The 6358-nt window shown below is 35.3% G+C and overlaps 1 protein-coding gene across 4 annotated transcripts in view; it reads left to right on the forward strand.

Annotated features, from left to right (window-relative positions):
- LOC116849315 (synaptotagmin-10-like) overlaps positions 1-6358 on the forward strand; it is a 526459-nt gene that overhangs the window by 333763 nt on the left and 186338 nt on the right. The window lies entirely within an intron of this gene.

Below are 6358 nucleotides of genomic sequence, written 5' to 3' on the forward strand. Positions count from 1 at the left end.
GTGCCTTTCGGATAGGACATTTCGAATTTGCACTGTCGTTTTGTACAGGCCGAACTTCGGAGCTAAACTGAAAACCGGTTCTGCTCGATGCCAGCGCCAACGGACCCAACGGTTTCGACTAAACGTAACAATAGAAATAAAAGCCATCTACCAGGGGTGCGTTCCAAAACCTACAGTAAAACTATAATTACATCTCTATACGTTTTGGATCGCAGCCCTGAAAGGTAAAATCCCCGCTCCGGGTGAGTATACCTGCTGCGTGCTATTAGAGCCTCGACGCTGCTCAAGAGATTTGTTGCGCTCGGAGGCCATAACTTCCGAACGGCTGCGAATTTCGATTTAAAACGTTGGGAACATATTCTTACAATGTTAAATAAACATTTTATGCAAAAAAAAAAATTCGATTTTTTGAAAGTTCTAATTGGATTTCCCCCCTTAAGTAAAGCGCACTTTCAAATATGTAATTCTAAATCCAAGAATAAATGGCTTTTAAATAATACGATTGGGTTTGTTAGAACTGTATATGGATTTTAGAAACATGAATACAATCTTAAAGAAAAAACATACTTCGGATAAATCTATTTATTATTGATGCAAGTGAACATTTTACATATGAAAAGCTATTTTAACACTAATTCCCTTTCTTTGCCCTATTATATAAAACTATATAATTAATTCACTATATATTAATTCACTATATATTAATTTCACTAAATAGAAATAACTATCAAGAATAATAAATTAATCAATTTATATGTTAACATATAAATCAATTATTATACACTTACTGGCACGTACTAAATGTAGGTGCAAAAAGTAGTTGCTACAAACAAAATATTTATAATTCCTCGCGAATTCTCAAAGTGTTCTAGGAATTAAGTCGCGAAATATTTGTTATAATGAACTCCTAAGGAATACTTCAAAACGAATTTATTGTGGTTAATTCTTCAAGAATTCTGTAGGTATCCATTTTTCTAATTCTATATGTATTCTTTAAAATGAATTCTCTAGGATCTTCTGTTTATCGTTGTGCTATTTAGGTTGAGACCAATAGTAATTGAGGATGATTTTCGAAGGAATGATGTGGATAAATAATTTGAAATTTTGGATTTTAGTGTACAAAGTGCCTCTTTGCTCTAACAAGCAAAATGCCTACCTTGTATGCTTTTTAAATAGGATCTTTTGCAATCGATCTAGACTTGTTTCTAAGTCACTAAAACATGATATCAATTAGCCAGCTCAATTGGGAGAGACTGCATGTAATCACATTGGCAAAGTAACTGATGACTACATGTCATCACACTAGCAAAGTGACTGGCAAAATCACATGTGTTCAGCGATGTTTTCGCATGCAAGAACAGTGGCGACACCTGGTGCAGACCCTGGATTCCTAAATAGGTTTGGAATCTCCGGTTCAAACAGGTTAAAATTATAAATAATTCCAAATCCAATAGGACGTTTATTAGATTAATTGATATGTTGACTTGTTTCATTCTTTTCGCTTCTTCTCTGTGTCCCCCAAAATGTACTGGCAAATGCATGGGGGACCAAGGTCTATGGTTTGGTAACATTGCGAAGGGAAGGTCTTTCTATTAGCAGTCTTAGCGACCATTTTTGAGTCATGCATTTATGTATGTGTGTATATATTCAAGTATCTCCCGACACACATATATAATGCGTTTTATAATAAATATTTGAAATATATACACATATGTACAAATGCACAGCTAAAAAATGGTCGTTAATACAAAGACCTTTCCTTCGCACTGTTACCAATCCACTTGATGGGGGACGCGAAAGACTGATTCACAAACAATGTAACTAACGTAAACAAATCAGCATTGAATATTGCCTTTGGGCGGTGGTGCCCACTCGGTGTCTCGACGAAAAACCAAAACCTTGGTCAGTTGAGCTAGCAATCCATATAACCAGGTTTTAGTAACTTAAAATAATTAAATTATATTAGAAAATTATATTAGACTTATATAAATAGACCCGCCTCTAGTAGGATATAGCGTGGCAATATCTATGGTGCACATATCAGCCACCTGAGTAGATTTGTCCTATTCTTTTAGTTGCTTGGTGGGGACTAGTAGCGAATGAAATATACATTGGGTGCGTTCAGAAGACACAACTGTTGCACAACTGTCGAGTAATTAGTCAACATAATTGGTCTAACAGTTAAGGATCTAACAGTAAGGACCAATAATCACTGACCGCTCACTGATCAGCTATGTTTTCTGAACGCAGCCATTGATCATCAATAGATGAGGACAGAATAACATGTAATAGTGTAATAGTGTGCACATACGGAAAAATACACATTAATTAACTTAGGATAACTCTTACTTTATTACAATAGACTCTACGTTACAAAATTTCTCTTTCACAATAAAAATGCTTTCTTCCTTTCATTTGGTTTCATCTCTACTATTCCTCCTTTAGAGTAAGACAGATCTACCCGGAAGGCTATGTCCGTACCATTGATGTCACCACGTTACCTCCTACGGCAGAGACCGGTCTATTTATATAGGGTGTTTACGTTAAATCAAGTAGAGTTAATTCCACTGGGGCCAAAAAATGTTATAGGCACAATTATCTAGTAACTACATAGTTCATGACAACTCAATCCTGTCTCATATTCTCATGAGTTGAATTGAATTAGCGGTAGCCAGCAGTAACATTGAGGATGCTATATCAGATACGTATTTCGTAAAATTTTACAAATTGTGTAAGACAATATATTTTTATTAATCTATATAAAATTTATATTTACATAACATATAATGTATATGTAAGTTTTATATATATTAATAATAATATATTATATCTTACACACTTCGTAACATTTTGCGAAATACGTACCTCGTATAGTATCCTCGATGTTACTGCTGGTTACCGCTAAAGCCCAATAAGTGATCACGACAACCAATCAGAATAAAGCAATCAGTGAATAAAACATTCGAATTGGTTGACTCTTACGTTCACGACTACGCTTACCCAATTGTAGAATGGGCTTAAGGGCTAAGAGCTAAGGCATAGAACGAGACGTAAGCGTCATAGTCGTAGACGTAAAGTAAGGCAAAGGAAAACGAAAATATATGTCATGAAGGCCTGTTTTACAATACGTTGTATGTCGGAGTCGGATGTCGGAACGTAGTTTATGGTTCAATGAAAAGAACTCGTCTCGAAAAACAAATCCTCTGATTGGCCCATCGGCCGCACTCTGACATACGACAGCGACATACGATATATTGTAGAACAGACCGAAAGACTATTAGCCTTACGTTTACGTTTTTCTCTGCATTATTTTACGTCTACGACTACGACGCTTATGTCTCGTTCACTGCTTTAGCCCTAACTCAACTCAACTCATAAACTTGTCATAAACTATGTAATTACAAGATGGTTGTGCCTATGACATTTTTCGACCCCAGTGGAATTAACTCTACTTGATTTAACGTAAACACCTATAATGGGCTTTCTACAATAAGCTGTTAGTCATAATACATAACGTATAACACATAAGGCATATAAGAATCCACCAATTAGAATTCTTTATTTCTACTCTGAGAAACTGCAATTGGTGAATTTTCTTATACCTTATATGTCATGCGTTATATATTACGACTAACGGCTTATTGTAGAAAGCCCATAAGTCTATGGCTGTGCAGTCGGTAGTCTGATACGAGCTTAAGACATAAATCCGAACGCCAAAGACTGACCACGCGCATTGTGCATACTTTTTGCGCGGGGACCCGTTTAGTGCTACAGTGGAATAAATTGTCGCACAATGGGCCCAAATCCCGAAAAGATATCCAAAACTTCAACTGGGCTTAGATTCGAGCAAAACTTTGTATATAGGGATTTTCAAGGTTGCTGATTACAAATTCAAAATCAAAATTATTGTAAAGAAAATGACGGACCCAACATGGCGGCTACACATGTAAAAAAATATCAGGCTTTGACGAAAATTAGTAAATTTCGGCGAGTAGATTTAGAGTAAGAGTTCTAACTCAGATCCTCTGAGGGGGGCGGTGAAGGGGGGTGCTTAGGACTCTGGGGTATGACATCACGCGGGGAAGGGGGTACCTAGGACGCGGAGATATGATGTTACGCGGGCAGGAGGGGATCTATCGGTAATTTATTTTTTACCTGCATTTACCGCTATATTTTTTACCGGTATTTTTACCGACATATTTATTTATTAACATAATTTTTACCGACATATTTTTTATCATAATTTTTTACCGACGTAATTTTCTTTACTGACATAATTGATCATTTTTATCGACCCTGCGATCCTTCTCTTTCCGCTTTTCGCTCACGGCAAATTTTCGACGGCTTTTCCCCTTCTCCGACTCGTGCCACCCATCCGCGCCGCCTTCTAGAATAACCTGGAATATTTCAGAATATTCTTGAATACTTCAGAAAGCTCGAGACCTTTTGAGAAAGACAAATCTTTTCAGGTAATAGAGTTTACCTCCCGAAACTATGCAGCCCCGATAAAAATGTATCTTTAAACATACGCTATCGTATGCTTTGAGGTATCGCATATCTACGATATATCAGTGATATACCTACGAGATACGAAATTATCGTATATCTACCTACGTAGATACTTTTTCAAAGATTGGGTGGGAAAAAGAAAATAAAGGAGAGAAGAGATATTAATATATTTTAAAAAATGTTATTTTACTTATTCATAACCTCATACATAATATCTTTTAAGGTGCAAGCTAGCAACTCGCAATCAACGAGTGACTTTCAGTCGTTGCTTTCATGTATCGCTTTTGCCGCATGATATATTTCGATAATGTCTTTCTCTCAAAGAACATTTATAAAATTTCAGAATTTTATACTAATGAGATGCGTATTTTCAGACAACCATACATACATATGATCGATGCAATGTTTATAAGTAAATAATGTGTTCATGGTAGCAAGTTTCAGATATAAAAACTTATTAAATACGTGAGGAATCTAGAATTTGCCTGACCGGAACGCCCTCTTTTACTTTGTTCTTTAGTCTATTCTCACTTCCGCGTTTAGTTATCCTATCTATCTTTCTTTCGTACTTTTCATGGAGGAGTCTATATCTCTTTTTCAATGCGTTCTTCACTCTCTTTCTGTTCGGTCTCTTTGTACACACGGAAACATATTTGTACTCGTTTTATCTAAATATATATCATATATAGTACTTAAGTGTGTGTGTGAACTCCGCCCACCCCCCAAGTAACCCTGACAAAATAATGTAAGTTTTACAATTTTGGAATTACGTATCTTACAAAATTCCATTACCAAATCTTAAATCAACAGCGGAGAGAACAGATGGTTTGTCAGCAGAGTCGTTGGATGTCGAAACGTTTTTCCATCAGCTTTCTCCAAGTTTCTGTAGATAATGTTAATTGATTATTGTGCAATTGTCGCCGAAGTTTATTTCCACAGTAGGCATAGGTCCTACGCTGATTTCAATTTCCAAATATTTATATAACGTTACAGTCAGAGCATATTTGCGTCCCAGGATACGAGCAGTATGACGCGGTTGTAAAGTGCTATAAATACTAGTACTTTTAGTATAGTATATAACAAAAGTTAAATATATGAAAAAACAATTTAAACTGGAAACAGTACATAAAAAATTTGCATTAATATTTACTTTTCATGTTTTTTCTTGCATGGTGGGATGTCGCAATCATCATCATGTTGAACGAGTGAGTAATAATTTGCGCACGTGTATGCAGCATTCACTTCAGCACCGTACCTTTGATATTTTTTGCCGTATCTGGGAACTACCACCGAACCTTGTCTGTATAGAGCAACTAACGAAACCATTGTACAAGTTTCTATTAATATGGACAAGTCTCCAATAACATTTTTATCCCCTCTCTCTTATTCGTCTTCAGAATTATTAACATATGTATTGATATATTTTCCGAAATTAGATAATAAATCTATGACACAGCGTCGTAGCCATATTTTTTTATAAATATTATAATAATATCCATTAAAGGTCGATTCGTATGATTTTATACACTATTGTTATATATATATATATATATATATATATATATATATATATATATATACAGTGATGGGAAAAAGTTGCGGAACGGTGAAATATCTCGAAAACTAAGCATTTTAGAAAAAAATGTTTCAGATAAAAGTTGTGGCGTTTAAAAAGATGTATTTACTGATCACATCAGTTTGACCTTGGGTTGCGTAGCGAAGATCAGGTCAAGGTCACATTAATTTTTTTAAATGGAACACCCCATTTTTCATTGCATATTCTTATAGCACATCTCGAGAGCTTTCCAAAACGCTATAATAAAATATTTTTTCGTTAAGAACTTTTCGA

Source organism: Odontomachus brunneus, unplaced genomic scaffold, assembly GCF_010583005.1.
Source record: "Odontomachus brunneus isolate Ranch 3 - 2012 unplaced genomic scaffold, Obru_v1 Obru_scaffold_111, whole genome shotgun sequence".
Classification (NCBI taxonomy): domain Eukaryota; kingdom Metazoa; phylum Arthropoda; class Insecta; order Hymenoptera; family Formicidae; genus Odontomachus; species Odontomachus brunneus.